This window comes from Rhinolophus sinicus, linkage group LG06 (genome assembly GCF_036562045.2).
Source record: "Rhinolophus sinicus isolate RSC01 linkage group LG06, ASM3656204v1, whole genome shotgun sequence".
NCBI lineage: Eukaryota > Metazoa > Chordata > Mammalia > Chiroptera > Rhinolophidae > Rhinolophus > Rhinolophus sinicus.
The window spans coordinates 148,729,634-148,748,935 of record NC_133756.1 but is presented as its reverse complement, the minus strand read 5'-3'; the positions used below and the strand labels follow the sequence as shown (position 1 = coordinate 148,748,935).

The 19,302-nt window shown below is 36.1% G+C and overlaps 1 protein-coding gene across 14 annotated transcripts in view; it reads left to right on the top strand.

The window, feature by feature from the left end:
* Positions 1-19,302, top strand: part of LRRC4C (leucine rich repeat containing 4C) — a 1,074,501-nt gene that overhangs the window by 818,298 nt on the left and 236,901 nt on the right. The window lies entirely within an intron of this gene.

Genomic DNA, 19,302 nt, shown 5'->3' with positions numbered 1-19,302 from the left:
TCCCTAGGGTGTTGTCTACAGATCATTTAGTTCAGTTTAGCTCACCTGTACCACACACCTAGCTTCCACCCTGCAGGAAGAAGTGAGGGAGTAGACAACACACAATTTACTTTTTAGGAACAGGCATGAAATTGTATACATCCCATTGTTGAGAACTTGGCCACACGAGTACCTTGGAAAATGTTTCCAGTTTGAAGGGCCAAATGCCTGATAATTTAAACTTTGAAAGGGAGTTTCTGTACTAAAAGGAAAAACAGGAGAATATTTGCCTCACCATGATATGAAGTCTAAGTTATATTTTAAGTATAATGGAAAGTCATTAAAATTTAAACAAGGGGATCTCATTGTCACATATGAATTGCAGAGCATACCCTTGGCTATAACACAAAAGATGAATCGGATACTAACAGGTCCAAGAAAGGACTACCAGATGGGAGGTTGTGTGACAACAAAAATCAGTCAAAGGGTAATGATGTCATGGATAGAGGCAGAGGAATTATGAAGAAGGGTTCAGTATATTTATGACTCAGAATGAATCATTATGAGGTAGATTTACAGGGTTGGAAGTGTAGTTTAATGGGGAGAGAAATGGTGAGGGAGAGTGAGAAGTCAAGATGTCTGGCTTGGCAACTGGCTGGATGGTGCCATTCACCGAGTACATCCGTAGATTTTATTCTGTTTCAGAGATCACCACAAAATCTGCTGGCTTCATGTAACAACTCTTTCTTTAGTTCATGGTTGTATGGGTCAAGTGGGCAGGGTTAAACTAAGCCATAGTCTACTAACCTCAGCTGGACTCAGGTATTTTATGCCATCTGTGAGTCATCCAGGATTCTAGAGGTGACTGCTTGTGACAGGGGCATCTTGGCCTCAATTTTTCCATCAGCCAGCAGATTAGCTTGGGCGTATTCACATGGAGCCAGCAGATTCCAAGTGTATAAAGAATGAAAATGCTGCTGTACACAAGCACTTTTTAAGTCCCTGTGTGTGTCCTGTGTGCATTAGTCTCATTGAGCAATGCAAGGCACTTGGTTGTACCCAGACAGTGTGAGGAGCCATGAAAATCTCAAGTCATTAGTGCAAGAATCTGTTAAGCTGGTATAGAGGAAACGGTGCACACAGTGTATGGGAAAAATGCACTGGGCTTGAATTGGGGAGATTGGGAGTGTGAAGTCTCTTCCTGGGAGCCAATTCTATGTAATTTTGAGCATCGTTTCACTTCCTGGGAATTCATTTTCTGCGTCCCTAGAGACTGACCTTGATTAGCTCTAATGTCCTTTACCTCGCTAAGATTTATGAAACTAATTGATTAGTATTTTGTTTTTGGTAGTATAAACAAAAGGCCATTTTGAAAGTTGTACTGTCAGATCTGCTTTTTTTCAAACAGAGGAGGAAAAAAAACACAATTGGAGTAGCTAATGTCTTTATTCTGTTTGGTTTTTCTGTTGTTTTGATCTGTGATTCTACAATTTAGCACTTATTATCCAATTGTGATAGGCCACATTGTCCTTATGGTAATGTTTATTTGTTTATAGAAATTAGTGTGTCAGCATTAGTCAGCACATACATGATCTTATTCTTTATTACTTTCAATTTTTTTTTAAAAAACTATATCAATGACAGTTTTGAAACGTGTTCTTTACTGTTCATCATGACTTAGGAATGTACAGCAAAGATGAAATTTTCTAGTTTTTATGTGTGACCTGTTTAGTAACTTTAACTATAAATATTTAACTAGGTAACTTGGTTTGTCTAAAGTTAGCATTTTAATCCCTGCCTAATTATGATATTAGCTATTGTGAAGACCATGCCTGTTTAACTACTCAACTTACACTGTGTACCTTACGTCAAGGAACTGTATACAATCATCCAATGTGACTATAGAGCTAGAATAAATAGTGTAAATCATTCATTTTATAGACAATAATACCCAGAAAATGTAGGCATACTGGTGAAGTCAAATGGTGAGAAGATCATACAAATTATAACTCACACCCAAGTTTAACTTCAACACAAAAATCAGCCTGAACTAAAGTCATATTGTTTCCAAATGAATAATAGATTAATTATCTATAAATAGACAATAAATTGCATAAATACTTCCTTCGCCGACCATTGTAAGGAGAATGGAGATAATGTACTGTGGTGGGATCAGCTTTGTTATTATAGCCTTCTACCAGCTATTAGGACAAGTTACTTACCCTCTTTGACATGCCTGATATTGAACTTAAGCCAAGATAGTTACTCCAAAAAATGTTAGTTCTTTCCTTTCCCCCTTGAATGTACATCAGCTCTCTGACTCATTTGGAATCGTCTTGGGTTGATTATTGTTTTGTGGAGGATACATATAAATTAACAAAATTTTGTTACCTATTTTTGATAAAGTGAAAAAGGCTTTATGTCCCTACTTTGACAATTGTCTGAGTGAACCCATATAACATTGCTAGATGCTATATGTATCTTTTGGGGAATATTAATAGCTACTGGATCAGAAGATGGGGATTATGATTCTATTTTGTCATTAGTAAACTCTGTAGTCTCAATTTCCTCCTATAAAATGGGAATAAAATATGTATGTCTGGTCAATTTCACTGGGTAGTTATAACAGTCAAATAAATCATTTTTTAATTAAATTTATTGGGGTAGTAAAATTACATAGGTTTCAAGTGTACAATTCTATAATATATCACCTATATATCACATTGTGTGCTCACCACCCAGCAAATAAGTCATTTTTAAAGCAACAAATAGAAAATACTCGACAAAAATATTAACTTATTATTGAAACATCTAGAATAAATATTTTTCAAACAATTAAGGCATTATGTAATACCAACTTTTATTACATTGGCAAATAGAGGTAAAATGTGTTGAGTATAAACACATAGCAAAATCCAGTTTGCCATCACGGTCCTGAAAAATAAATCCCTTCAATGCTGGATGTGAGAAGAGAGCACTGAACCCTACTTCTGTTCAGTATTTTCTTTTCAAATGGTTATCTGAAGTTTCACCAAATGATTTTAAGTTCTGTGGGCACTGAAGCTCCATCATCTATTCTTTAGTTAACTGAATTTCCTTCACTTTCAACTTCTTTACTTATTTTTCCATGTTTTCTTCAGACCCTCTCCTCTTTGAAGGCCACAGAGGTATAGCTATTTATTTCCAAAGAAATGTGGTATTTTATACATAAAATATATACAGACTGATGCAGAGACCAAATCTAACAAGAAACACACACACACACACACACACACACACACACACACACACACACACACTGGCTGTAGTTCCTTATGAATTATCAGATTGTAAATTTATACATACGATCTTCATAAACTAAATAGTATTTTACACCCTATTGGTAGCATTATCTATTCTCTTCCTGCCAGAAATTTTGTATTGGAATATGCAGAGTAAAATACATCATGTGGAGTATTCCCCAATCAGAAGAAATGGGTATTCTGTCTTGCTTTCAATTTGATGAACTTCTGATTTGTGCTGACTTCATTTCTATTTCGTTACTGGACAATCAGAATGAATTGATAGAGAAAGCAATCTACACATGACACACCCACTGCAACCTCTACTATGACATTGGCTCCTTCTGTTTAAACAGTCAATTACCAAAGGTACTCATAGGGTAAGTGATAGCCAAAATAAGCCACATGGTTCCGTGGACTAAAACCCTTATGTCTGTCAGTGAATTTGGAGTAGATACAGGATGACAGATTCCTTTTTCAGTATTAACATGTCAGGTAAATGCCCTGGCTGTACTGTGTTCTCCACGCAAATACAGATGTTTTTGGTAAGATAAGAGCTGTGTGTGTGTGTGTGTGTGTGAGAGAGAGAGAGAGAGAGAGACAGAGAGACAGAGAGAGAGACAGAGAGAGAGAGAAACAAAGAGAGAGACAGAGAGACAGAGAAAGAGAGAGTGAGAGACAGAGAGAGAGAGAGAGAGAGAGACAGACAGACAGACAGACAGACAGACAGAGAGGATGTAGAGAGAGAGAGAGAGATATTGACTACATATTCATGCCACCATATAAGAAATGTATCAGCAAAACAATTTTTAAAACATAAATAAATCTAATACTTCTCACCATGTGGCTTTTTTCTTGTGCTAGAATATGAACCTGAAAGAGAAAATACAGATTCAATCTTTGGGGAGCGCATTGATCCATACCTTACAAACAACCATCAATCAGTTATTCTTGTAACAAATATTTATTGAGCACTTGCTATGTACAAGCACTCTATGCTAAGTAATGGAGATATAAATCCTCCCATTTGTGAAAACATGAATGGACCTTGAATACATTATGCTAAGTGATATAAATCGGACAGAGATAGACAAGTACTGAATAATGTCACTTAAATGTGGAATCTAAAAAATGTTAAAGTTATAAAAAACAAAGAGTAAAATGGTGGCTACCAGGGGTTGGCGTGAGTTGGGAAGATAAGACTGATGTTTAATGGTGTTTAAGGGTTCAAACTTGTAATGAGTAGTAAGTAAGCCATAGAGATAATACACAGTATAATGAATGTAGATAATAATATTGTACTTTAATTATGTAATGTAATAAACATCCCTGCATTGGCAATCATATTATAATACATAAATGTCTCAACGTAACATGCTGTACACTTAAACCTACACAATGTCACATGTCAAATTTATTCAATAAAGTAAAAGACATGATACTTATCCTCCCAGAATTTATAGTTTGGGTGAGGGGAAGGAAATTAAGAAATCAGAGCTACTGGAGAAATATAGGATGCTATCAGAGCTCCTACATAATCAAGATTCTGACTTCAGTGAAGATTTTAGAAGAAAGTGAATCCAAATCAAGACCTAGAAGTTAGCCAAAGAAACTGGGAAAGCAATGATTACTCTTTGCAGTTAAAGCAACACCAGAAAAAGTGTGATGGCAAGAAAGCATGAAACATTTTAACAAGACACGGAGATTCAGAATGCCTGGAGTTTTGTCAGTGTTGGGGAAGGAGAAAGAAAAGCATAGATGGCACTGGAGAGATAGGAAGAGAACACATCCCAAATGGTAGTGGTATTGGGTTTTATCCAGTGAGTAATGAGATTATTGAAGGATTTTACCTGTGAAATTGCGTGGTCAGATAGACTATAGTATAAAGTATAAAGTCTAATAATTGCTCTAAGTAGCTACACACACACACACACACACACACACACTTTAAATACAATTTTACAGTAATTCTGGGAATACAAAGGTGGAAGGAAACAAGTGTTTAGAGAATTGGTGAAATATTTATAGAAAATGGAAACTTTTCTTCTAATTTGAGTCTTGAAGTCTTAGTGCGAGGTGATGTTGCGTCTTACGCTTCAGCAGCAACTCAGTGATAGGGAAACCTCTGCTCACACCTCCGGTGATTGGTGTGGGTTTTTTTATAAAGTGCCAGGTGCTCTTCTATGTCTGAGGAAATTGCAAGGCAATCAGAAAATCACGTTTTTCTACAGAATGGTGAATATAGTCAATGGAATTGTAACAGCTACACGATGTCAGACAGGTAGTAGATTGGGGGGGTTATCATTTTGTGAGGGGTGTAAATGTCTAACCATTACACTGTATTGTACACATAAACTAATTTTTAAAAAAAAAGAAAGAAAATCACGTTTTTCCCCTTGAGGTGCTGCTTCTCAACTTGTTGAGGAAAATACACCAGTATTTTTCTGTTCTCTGTAAAAATGCAGAAAAAATTGTACACAGTGCGTCTGTACCTTTCCTCTAACTATTAAAAAGTATTTTTTGGAATGGACTTTCAGCAGTTTTAGAGGGGGAAATTCCCACCACTGGTCTTCATTTCATCCTTTGTAGCCATTTGTTTTTGAAAGTCTAAAATGTCTTCCATATGTCAATGTTCTATCTATTTGAAGTCATGAAATGCCCCTTCTGGGCGGTTTCTTATATTTTATAGATTAAACTGCCCCGGCTCCTCTAGCTATTATTCACGTGATATGAAAGTTTGTGATGGTTCTGTTTCACTCTCATTACTAGTGAAAAATTGATTGACAGAGATGGCCATTAGCTTCTGATATTACCATTGTAACTTTTTAATGTAAACTATTGGTTGTATCATGGCTGCTATTCTCTGAATATATTCTGATCTAGTATATGGTCCTAATTCCGAAATCCCCTTCCTTAGGATGGCCATGAGGATATATTTCAGTAAGGAAAATACCTTTTTCAACCAAGATATTAATTGGAGGGTTATCTATAAGAGTAAATGTTCAGAGCAGCTTTGATGTATGCAGTAAGTTGGTGGAGAAATTGATATTTTATACATGAATGAAATATTCACAACCATTGAAAACAAATACGATAACATTGTTGCTGAGTTGTTGAGATGACTGGTTAGCGAACAATTTTAAGCCCTCCCCCTTATTTTCATAATTCTATTTGAGTATTAACTTTCATTTTAATAGTGTGGTGTCTGGGACCAAGTGTCAGGTGCTTCTCATCTTCCTTCATCTGAGTCTTAACCTGCATACGTAGGCTTGGTTTAATCAGCTGGTGCTTGGCTAGACTGTGATGCTTTGTTCTCCATGGCATGTATTATATCATTACAGGATACAAATAAGAGGGCAGAAGTTATCAGAAATAAGAAAACACATATAACCATAGTTCAAACCATAAGTTTCCACTATTAGATTCAAGGCTGTTAGGTTTATTCACTTGTTCAGCAGAGATCTAGTGAGTATTTACAAAAAACAATAACAGCAAAGTTTTATTGAACTCTTAGTATGTACCATACCAGGCTCTAGAGTACAATGGTGACACAGGCAAGCACAGTGTCTGAACTCATGGAGCTTATATTCTCAGTGGTAAAATAGAAAATATACAAATAAATAACATTATGTCAGCTTGGGATACATACTATAAATATAATAAACATAAGAATTCACAGGTTGGCTTATATTCTTTTGAATACTTTCTCATGCATAGTACTTTTTATTTTATTCAAAATTATACTCTTTATTTTGTTAAACCATCTTTTTACCTCCACTTACGAAGAAATTATAAACATTTTTCTAAGTGAAAAGCTTCTGTAGCACCATTATAATCACCCCATGGTCTACAATTATTGCATTAAAGTACCATAATTAATAAAAAATATCATCTTTTTGGAAATTCAAGCTACTTCTACTTTTCCGTATTATAAGCAAACTTTGATAATCATCATGACAATTATATCTATACACCCATCTTGATAATTGCATCATTGTATTTTCTAAAAAAAAAGTTAATGTCATAAGTTATCTCTTGATACAAATTTAAGAAATTGTCGTGTAGAAAAATTAAATTATTTCCTCACCAGGAATATATAGAAATGCTTATTTTCCTACAACCTTGCCCACACTGGCATTTAAATTTTATTTTTTATTTTAATTCTTAAAAGTTCTTTCTAGCTTGTCTGACATTTCAAGCTATTATTCTTTCACCATCCTGGCCACATCCTTCTCGTTCTCAGCCTGTTGCTATCAGATACCATTTGGACATTGATCCAGCCAGACATAATTGTGTTTCATTTTTTGGAGGTTCAGGAATTACCCCCAAGTCTCTGTCCTCATGAATGAAGTTTTCCTGTGTGAAACATGACTTTTACCTACCCACTACTTCCTGACCTTCCAACTTGTCAGCAGTAATCCTTGGGCAAGAAGAGGGGCAAAGGAGATTGTCTTTTAAATGTTGTTTAGCAATTATAAAGAGATAATTACTTTGTACAGAGGGTTTTATTACTCAGAGCTGTAAATTTCATCAGTGTCTAAGTTCCTAAAAAAAATTTTTTTTTTCATGTTACAGCAGAGCTCTTTCACTTTCTTCATTTTTACTTAACTTCAAAATTGATGTCTAGGATGACTGCCAGTAATATTATATCATCCCATATGTTTTCCTTAATTACACTATTTCCTGAATTCATTTTTTGAAGTTAAAATTTTTCTTCACCTCGTCATCAAAACATTATGAACACTCTCTGTCACATTGAGATTAGAAGATAAAATCTCTTTTTAAATTATATCTATTTGGAATATCTCCAGAGTTTAGATAGAGCATGATAAATCATCCTAATCATTTACATCCATGTTATAAATCACAGGATATCAGAATCTTGTGGTGTATTGAGATTGAGTTAATCTAAATGGCAAGCCCAGTACAATCCTATCAAGGTTTAGATGTCTTTCAGATTTGAAGTATCCTTTCCATCTACAGTATATGAATGCTTAGATTATTTTTTTTCCTCATATAGTTGTGTTGATTCTGTGCATGGTTTATGTATCAATATAAGAAAAACATCTGCATCTTATTAATATTTGTATTATACAGACCATTAAGATGTATTATAACTCAAATAGAATGCCCTCCAGAAACCTTATGTTTCTTTCTTTTTTTTTTTTTTTACATCTTTGACAAATCATAAATGATCTTGAGGTCATTGGAATGTGTTTGCATACAGAGTTGTAAAATTAGGTGTCAAAAGGCAAGCAAAAGAGTTACTAACAAAATCTTGGCACAGGTTTTTATTTTGTTTTGTTTTTTTCTTTAATTTATCTTATTTCTTTTTACCACTTAACAGGAAAGGATAAGCACCTAATACATATCACCAAGCTAAAATATGAAAAATAGGTGTCAATTTTACTACTGTGTTTCTCCATTAAGCATTCTACATATACCTTCTCTAATATTTTGGCATAAATCTGTAGTTTTATCTGTATAAATTTCATCTAATTCCTCTCCTTTACTATACCGTACACACTCTAAGCTGTCTTAGCTTGAGTAACTAAAAGAACCCCTTTGAAGGCAGAATAAGAACAGTTTCAATTCTATGAATGAATTTTTATTTTAAATATAAAATAAAATTAAATAATTTTCCCACCAGAAATACGTAATTTATTTCCCCATAATAGAAGGGTCATTATGTACAAAAGGAGCAGAAGTATTACATCTCCTTAAAATGAACTGTACGATAAAGAGATTGAGGGAGGAAAATTATAAAAGTAAGTGTGTTCAATTAAATCATTCAGAGATTTCAAAACTAAGTCCCTTGAAGTGTATTAATGAACAAGAAAAGACATCAGAGTGGGACCAGGAAAAAATCTTGTGCTATAGGGATGAGCAGCTCCTCCTTGGACTTCAATGTGCTCCAGGAGAACCCTGTCGATGTGTGAACAAAGAGGGGCATCGATGAGAAGGTGAGATAGGACCCGCATTGCTGGGCCCTACCTAAGCTTAGGTGGACAAAATATCTTGGTATAGGTCCCAGAAATCCATATTTTCAATAAGCACATCAGAGAATTCTTAAGTAATTGAAAACTTCAAACACATATGTTGGAATCCAGTTTTTAGAAAACAGAGACAAAGAAAAGTTAAGTGATATCGCCAAGATTATACACCTACGTGACCTGTTGAAACCCCAAAACAGGTCTTTGATTCCCCATCCACTGCTTTTTCTATAATGCTACACTGGATATATACTCAGATTTTTTTTGGCTTTGATAGTGAACTCCAGTTCTTCTCCTTTAAACCATCTAGTTAGAAAAGGTTATATATGTGAGATAAAGCATCTGGTACAGGACCTGGTACCCAGAAGATATTATGAAGCAACCAGAAGAAACTGAGTGGCTAAGAAGTCCTCTGTAGCCCAGATGTCACAAAATAGGGGTCGAGGGTTACTCCCACAGTTCACATTGGTCATTTCAAATAAGCATGCCAAAGGTTAATCACCAAATATCTATGCAGAGGAGGGCTGCCTTAGAGTATAAGGTATTTGAATTAAATAAAAGTATTCCCTGACTATACAGATTTTAGACCTTAAAAAATATCACTAATGAAGAGTATGAAGTTGTATGTCTCAAAGATATTTGTGAATCATATCCAACTATATCCATTATAGACCTCCAATAAATGGATATGTGTGGGGACAGAGCCCCAGAAAGTAGTTTTCAGGCTCTCGGCCTCACATAGACAGGTGTTGGCTCAGGTAGTAAATGGCCATCAACTGTGATCGGATGGCCATCAGCTGTGGCTAGTTGGCCGTCAGCTGTAACCAGTGAGCCATTGGCCACTAATATAACTGATGTGGCTACGCTAGCAAGAAAAAATGGGGGCTAGCAAGAAGATGGTGGTCTCCAACCCAGCCTCCAGCAAGAATAAGCTGAGCCTGCAAGTGGTGCAGTGAGGGTTGAGAATTGTGTGGCTCCTGTTTCCTGTTTCTCCAACCCAGCTGCCAGCGAGAGTATAGTTATATGACTCCCCTACCTATGGCTCTGTGGGTGTTCCTTTTTGGCCTCACCATATCCTGCATTCTCTTGTGGGGAGCGGGACCAGAGACCCCGCCTGGCACCCCGCACGACAATATGAAAAAAAAATAATAATAAAGCACTAAGTCTCTTTAGGCGAAGAGTTGGATAATTGGTAAAGGTTTAAGGTTATCATTGAAACCATAAAGATTGATGGTAGATTAAAAACAAAAAACAAAAATGGATACAATATAAAATTTTATTTTCCCAAATCATAGTTTCCTATAATGTGTGCACTCCTCTGACTTTGGGTAATAGTAAAACCCACTTGAGAACATGAAAGATTGCCAAAATCTAATAAACCTTTATTTCCCTCTGCCTCTCCCACTCTCCCTCCCTCTATCTCTTTCTTTTCTGTGTCTCTTCTGTTCTCTACCTGCTGTGGACTGCCTGGTCACAAGGTCAAGAAGGTGGGCCATGAACTAGAGAGTATATTTTTGGTTGTTTGAAGTGGCAGAATGGATAAAGGGGGTCATGTGTGGGTTGGTCCAGTTGGTTATTTTATCTGAGAGTATCAGAGAAGGACTGAACAGGAGGATCTAAAGTCAGCTATTGACTGTTTAGAAAAGCATCTATGATGGAGAAAAACAAACATATAACTCTCAGAAAGAGATTTATCTCTTACTTCACAAGCTCTTCCACTCCTAGCAATTTCTGCATTACTCATTTGTCCTAGCCCTTGAAGATAATTCTTAACTGAAGGTCAATGGCCTGCCCTGTTCCCTTAGGAAGAAAAGGTTTTTCTGCCAGGAAGATTCGTTATCTGTATATAGAAAAGAGCTGTGTTCTTCCTCTAGCAGAGTGGGGTGTGACTGGGCACAGGGTGATTCCATTTTCTAATTTTTATCTTCCATGATCTTTATTTTCTCAAAACTTCCAGAAACCCAAAGCAGTGGGTTGCTGAACCACCACGTTGCTGCCACTCCATTTTTTTCCATACATATTCCCAGCCCTACTTATACAAGAGGATTTTTTTCTCACTTCCATTTTCATTTCCTCTGCTTCTCCACTTTACCCCATCTTTATTCGCTTCTTACTTCTCTTCGTGGTCTTGCCCACTGCAGGACAATTTAAAATGCAAATCCCTATTAGGTCTCTGATCCAATTGTTCCTCTTTCCTCAGAGTCAAGTGTGAATCTTGATCCTGCTGTCACTTATCTCTGTATGGAAATAACATTTCATTTCAGTACCTTCATAATTTGCCTGGAGAAGCTCTAATCAAATCCCATAAAGTCCCTTGTTCAGGAAGTTTTGGTTTGGGGACAGAAGGCAGAGCCCTGAGCTCATATCATTCCAATCCTTTGTGACAGGTACAGTGTAGAATTCATTAAAGAGCCATTGCATCCTGTCATATTAATCAGCATTGCAATTCTCTTTTCACTTGGTTGTGATGTTAATCTTTGGGCCTGTTTTCTTATTGCTGGAGGTTCAGAGTCAATGTTCACAGATTTTGAAATTAAATATCCTGCTATCCTCTACTATTGTCATCTTCTTTTTCTCCAAGAAAATTATTGCATTATTATTATTTTTTCTTTCTGGCTTTGATTCTGTCTATTAAATCACCCCTTTGAAAGCATACTAGAACTAAAAGATTTATGGTAGAATCAAAGCAAAGTGTATTTTTAATGTGTTAATATTTATTTCAGTTTCCTCATAAATCTTCAATGTCTCTCAAGAAAGTCATTTTTCTAATTTGGATATTTTAAAGCAAAAAATTGTTGAACTTACTACCTAAATCTATCTAGAATGATTTGTAATGAAATTATTTACTTTAAAACAAACATTATACAGAGGGTATTGTTTGGAAGGTGGTAAACCATCCAGATTACTTATATAGTTTAAGTTTTCATTTATCGCTGGGATAGTCCCACCCCTACTGAACTGATTATGCACAGTCACTAGGAGGTTTCCATAGTCTGACACTGGAATACACCCTGCCTTTGCATTATTTTCTTTACTTGACTTTGTTTTATCTCCCTAGCAAGGCTGCATGTTCTGTGAGGGCTTTGGTCTCTGCTCTTATAGCCCTTTATACATGCCTTTATTTTAATCAAGTGCCCAGTGGCTGTGGTGGGTTACTTATTGATATTTCCTTTCCATTCCTGATAGCTAGGTTCTCCAGGACAAGCACTAGGCCTTGGTCTTTCATCCTAGCCTAGGGCACTCAGCCTCAGACATGTTGTAAGCACTCAGTAAATTGTTCTCATCCTGGAATTGTGTTGAAGACAAATCATAATTTATTTCTATCTCCCAGGAGAGCATAGTACACAGTAGGTATTCAACAAATACCTCCTAAGGTAGGTGACATAATTAATGGATCACCTAGCACACAATACGTTTAAAATGTTAGCCATTACTGCTATACATGGATATGCATGAAGTAGTTTAGACAGATTTTAGGTTGTGAAAAAACAACTGATTTTTCAAGTTTTTTGCTTACAGAGATCCAAGCTTTAAAGAGATAATTGTAAGTTTAGGGTATTCCGAATACCTTGTGAGCTGGGGATCAACAGATCAGAAGTCTATTTTGGGTTCAGTTAATTTAGTTTAACACTCAAGATTTAGCTGAATTCCTTGTTTTATTTAAAGAGACATGCTTGATGCTTCTGTAACTGTCTTATACAGCTAAACACTGACAAGTGTGATGTCTAAATTAATGCCAGCCATACTAATCAAAGGTTATTTACTTTACTATTTAAACAGAGATTATTCATACCATGTGCTGATGTGTTTTGATTTTTCAACATGTCAGCTATAAGATCAAAGTGGATATTTTAGCCTTGTGATAACTCCCTATAAATAGAAGCATAAATTATAATGCTCATGATGCAATTATAAGTTATCATTTGGTAGCCTTTGATTCTGGCAAAATATAATGACCCTGAGTTAGAACATTGCACTAGAGGTGACATCTATCTCTACAACTCTATAAGCCATAAATACTTGATGCAAAGATCCTTTGTTTGTTCTCTTCCTGTTGTACAATTCCCCTCACCAGCATGTCTGTAGATTTATCCTTCTCCTGAGTGGGCACCTGTCACAACCACATATAACAAGGTTCTGCTTAAGGTACTAAGAGGTGGGCATTAGTTAAACCCCTCTAACCGTGTGGTACAGTATAGTAGGTTTTCTCAGATGATACTACACTCTGGTTGTTGGCAGTCTATATTTAGGGTGTTAGCAGGAAGGTAGAATGATGATTATTACCATCCTTGGGCCTAGGAGAACGTATTACTCCACCTGGATTAAAATCCCATCTCTCTTGCTAACAAAGTGAACACTTGAACAAGTAAATTAACCTCCTAGTTTCTGTATATTTAAAATGGGGAAAACAGTGATACAAAATTAAAGTTTTTTTTTTCTTTTTTGAGGCATACATGAACTAATTTATGCACTTTTAGTACATAAGAAAATACACGTTTTTCTGCTAATAAACTTTTTCCTACTAATTCCGTTATGAGTTCTTGATGACTAACCCACCCCCGGTATTCAAAGCAAATTAGAGTGACTGCAGAGGTGGGGCACAGTGTGGGATAAATGACGCCCTGCTCTGTTCTCAACACCATAGAGTGCTTTTTTCTTTATGCCCTAAAATGTCTATCATTTTGCTTTCTATTGGCTCCAGTAACTTCTCCCATGTTTGGTAGGCCCGCTGGGATCTCGGATCTATCTCCCTTTTCAGAAATCCTCCTGTAGCTCAGAATTGTCCCCTGTATACCACTAGTTTACTAAATAATAAATGACCCATTCTTTTTCTCTCTTTTCATTTCACATCCAGAAGTCAGTACTCAAAGTCTATCTCAAATAAAAGAAAAAACAAATTGCAGCTCTTCTCTTTTCTCATGCAGTGAGAAATTGAAGAACAGTACTAGAATGAATGCAAAACAAGTGGACATACGAGTAAAAATACAAAAGAAAGATATTGATTAACTCTTGGTCCCTCCAGAAAAAGGGAGAGGCTGAAATCTGGACTTTACAATTCTTCATCTTTTGACTTTAGGAAATCTCTGAATAGAGTTGACCCAAAGCCAAAATACACAAATGCCACTCAGAAGCACAAATAACATTCTCAAGCTGATTCAATTTATGCACTGAATTTATCTGGACAACTTTCTAGGATCAATTCAGGTTGCCTCCCATCTGGCCCAATTAGCAGATTGCTTTTAGTATGTTAATAATGCTATGTTAATGGTATGTTAATGAAAATATTGGAATTTGGTAGCTGGGTTTTCCCTTACACAGTCTCACTCAACCATAAAATTGCCAGCAGTGGCTTCAGGCTCCCAGTGAATTCTTTCTTTCACAAGATAGTTAGTCTCTCCTGTGATACTGAATGAAAGCTTGGAGTTTTGGGGAGGGCTATCAGGAAGAGTATCTTCAAAGTTTTTGTGTCTCCAAGCATAACCTGAACGTCCAGGTTCTTGGCCTAGGTAATAGTATTTGTAGCTGGCCCCATCAGCCAATCACACTTTTGTAGGGTGCTTGTGGGTGCCATGAGCTCAATAAAACCAGGGCAATTGAACTTGACATAATTTCTTCTTTAAAAGAGGTATCACATTTTGAAACGCCCCGTGGGACTCCAAATGGATCAAGACAGAAGTCATCTGATAATCTTACCTGAGCCTCCTTTCACCCACTTTTATAGATGGGAATGTGTCTAATTGGGAAAAAAAACAAAAACAAAAACAGAAAACAGTCTCTGTCTTCAAAGGAAGGTTAAGTAAGTCAGCAACACTCAGGTAGAATCAGATCGTTTGTGGGCTGCTTTTCTCAATAGATATTTTACATATATATATGTGTGTGTGTGTGTGTGTGTGTGTGTGTGTGTGTGTAAAATTGGATCAGGGTTAAGAGGTTTATTAAGGGATAAAAAAATACCTTTACCGAGCTGCCGTATTTCATCCTTGAGTCAATCATGCTGTAATGAGCACCAAGTACAGGAGGTAAAATGCCATGGGATGTTTGAGTCAAAAGGAAATCTCGGTGACAATTAACCTGGACTCAAAAGAGCCTTTACAAAACAAAATGCTGCCAACAGCAAGCCAGTCCAACTGCAGATTTGAAGGTCAGCATTCAAAAAGGATAACAAATGCAAGTATTATACCAACCATTTACCAAGTTACTCTGAAAAAAAGAGAGAGTGTATTTGGACTATGACTGTTGCTGCCAGTGAAATCTCTACTCACTTGCTCCCCCATACCTTTTTCTGACACATATATTATCTCTTGTGATCCAAATATGATCATAGCCCTGGGGAAACTGTCATTTTCATGGAAATAAATGACCCTAGGTTTGCTTCTATATCTACAACAATGACTCCAACCTGTCCTATTAAAGGAGTAAATAAGGAGCTAGAAATTGAAACAACATGAGGGAAAAACTATGAACATTTTACAAAAACTTTTTTTTTTTCTTTGCCTTTTGAAGAGTTAATCACGGGTGCTGTGGATATAAAGCAAAAGGAACACAGGACTGCATCTGTCCTTAGGTCACTGTTTTGTAATTCCTGCCAAGAAAGAGCCAGAGGAAAGTGACAAATGTCACAGAAAATCTGTGGGAATCTGAATCAAATTCTTTATCTCTTTTAATGAGTAACCCTATCACAAAATTGGGATATTTTGTTAGGAGATATGACTCATTGAAATCCAGACTGGAAATACTTGTTTTTTGTTTTATTTTTTTTTTTGTTTAGTATTAGTAGATGGTTTTATTGTATGTGTATTGTACATTATTACATATAAACTAATATAAAAATCAAAGCATGGAAAGCCGGGAGAGAGGAAAAAAAGATCGGTTTGATATGCTTTTGATTCTCCAACCCTCCATTTTATATAGAATTATATTTTGAAACAAAAAGGATGCAAATAATAATTTCCAAGATACCTCAAATATTGCTGGGTAATAGAGTACATTTTTCTTAATTGCAAATTGACTAAAATCAGTGAGTCAACAGACACAGATATATGTGACATGATAACATAGAAAAGTTTAATTAACCCAGATGGAATTTAAGGGCTTTCTAGAATGAATAACCAAAGGAAGAAACCCAATTTAGATTATATATGTGGGCTTTCCAGTTTAAAGAGTAGCTGGTAAGTCCCATCTGGTAAAAAACACTTTGCTATTATTACCACATATTTGTTTATTACATTTATATAATATTTTTATTTCAAAGAGCCTAAAGTGTTATAGTGAGACTTAGCAACATCTGATATAATAATTAGGAAAGTGAGGAAAGCTAGAGAAAATAAGAATAACAAAAAGAGAAAAAAGAAAAAAGAAAGAAAAAAAATTGTGGGAGGGATAATAGTAGCAAATTGCTAAATCAAATCTACTTTGGCGTGCCTATCATATCTTGTAGCCTACCAGAAGTACAAGTAGGAAAGGATGAGCTAATCTGAGAGCCATATCATTTTATCTTTACAGTGCTCCTCTAAGGTGGTTATTCTTGCCTCCACATTACAGATAAAGAGCCATCTCTATGAGGATTGATACCTTTGAAGAAGATTCCAATGAGGAAAATTCTGTAATTCTAGAGAGCAAAGTGAAGGCTTGTCTGAAAGTATTGGGTAGAAATAAATCACCTGGGGTAGAAGGGATACCAATAGAATTATTTCAAACCACGGAGACTGAATCTGTCAAAATCCTAACAAGAATTTTTCAAGAAATATGGTAAACAAAACAATGTCCTACAGACTGGAAACAGTCAGTATACATTTCAATCTTCAAGAAAGGAAATGCCAAGGAGTGCAGTAACAGACCATTGCTCCAATTCTCCATGCAAGTAAAGTGATGTTCAAGGTGATGCAACAAAAGCTTCTACCTTATCTGGAGCAAAAAATGCCAAATATTCAAGCTGGATTCAGAAAAGGAAGAGGCACTCATGATCTAATTGCAAGAATTTGTTGGATACTGCAGTGCTCCAAAGAATTTCAGAAGAAGGCTGGTCTATGTTTCATAGACTGCAGTAAAACCTTTGTGTCAATAAGAAGAAGCTGTGAGTTGCTCTGAGAGATATGGGTGTTCCTCAAAACTTGATTGTCCTGATATGTAACTTGTGCTATGGGCAGGAAGCCACTGTCAGGACAGAATATGGAGAGAAAGAATGGTTTCCTATAAGCAAAATTGTCAGATGGGGTTCATTTTATCTCCCTATTTGTTGAATCTGTATGGAGAAACTGAGCTAAACTCAGAGGAAGGAGGAGTGAAACTGGTGAAAGAAATGTCAATAACATAAGATATGCAGGTGACACCATCTTACTGGCTGAAAGGAGCAATGATTTGAAATGACTTCTGATGAAAGTGAAAGAAGAAAGTGCCTACATAGTACTGCATTTAAACATCATGAAGAAAAAAAAAAAAAATCCTGAGTACAGGAGAAATATACAACTTTAACATAAGACAACGGAGATACTGACATTGTAAATATTTTGTTTACCCTGCATCAGTCATCAATTCAGATGAAGACTGCAGCTGATAAATCAATAGAAGGCTGAGACTCAGGATGTAAGTGATGGAAGAATTAGGAAAAGACACCAAGAGGAAAGATGTGTCATTTAGAGACCCAGGGTAAGATCATCCACACCCTCGTATTCCCGATTACTATGTACAGATGCAGAAGGTGGGTAACAAAGATGGCCGGTAGGAAAAATATTAGTTCATTTGAAATACAGTGTTGGAAGAGAGCTCCATTGATACCCTGGACCACCAGAAAGGTGAACAAGTGGGTCCTAGAGCAAATTAAGCCTGAAACATCACTGGAGGCAAAAATGACAAAAACTGAAGCTGTCCTACTCTGGGATATCAAGAGAAGGCAGGGTTTTTTGAAAAAGTCAACAATGCTGGCAAAAAAAGAAGGCAGCAGGAAAAGTGGAAGACCATATATGAGATGGATGGACTCTATAAACGAAGGCATAGGCGTGAGTCTACAGGATCTGAGCAGGGCTGCTGAGGACAGATGTTGTGGACATCACTCATTCATAGGGTTGCTAGGAGTAGGAGACTCCAAATAGGGAGATAATACACACATTGTATTAATCAAATCAGCCAAAGTTAAATGACTGCTCAGTGGAAGTGCTGGAATTTGACCCAGGTCAGTCTGATTCTCAAGCTCAAGAATTTTCAATTATATTCTTCTTGCTCCAGCTGGATTTTTCAAGATACTGTCAAATGCTGATCTAAACACTGATAACATCTTAGGAACTATTTGGATATCCTTATTTACTGCCACTTGACATAATTCACTCCTGTAGTTTTTCAATTTTCTGAATGTCCCTGAATCTTAAACCCTCTGACATATGTTCAGAATGACGTGTTAGATAGATAAGGCTCAAAAACTCTAATGGGAATAACCTAAACAGATGAAAAAAGTTTTCTGTTTTAATCAGTATTTGGTTATTAATGCAATTCTTGAGATGACTTAATGTTTTTTTTGTTTGTTTTTCCCCCAGTAAAGAGAATGAATCATTGCTCGCTTAGATTTCCATCTCAGAGTCAGAACTAAAACTTTTCAGGTGTCACCATGAAACGGCAGGAATATACATCATTGCCCTTGTGAGCATATATTAGAAAACCATGTCCATGGAAGCCCACATTGGCCTCTGAGAATAACTTTGAGCATGGTGTTGAACGTGTTTATGCTGAAGTATTGTTGGAGAGATGGTATAATTAAATGTATTTATTTATCTATATTATGTTGTCAATTTTTGGAAATATACCTAATTAATATACAAAATTATACACAAAAAATCTGGTAATAGTTTTTATTTTAAAAGATTCTATTAACGTCGGGGATTTGCCACTAGTGGCTTACTTTTGCCTGGGAAATTCCAGAACTTATTGAAAGGTGCCCAATGGAAATCTAGTAGGTAATGACTTATCCAGAGTCAGATTGTTTATACAAAAATATAATAAAACTGTCAAGAGTGGATTTCTAATTTTATTAAAACAATCCCTTGTAACAAAATAAAAGA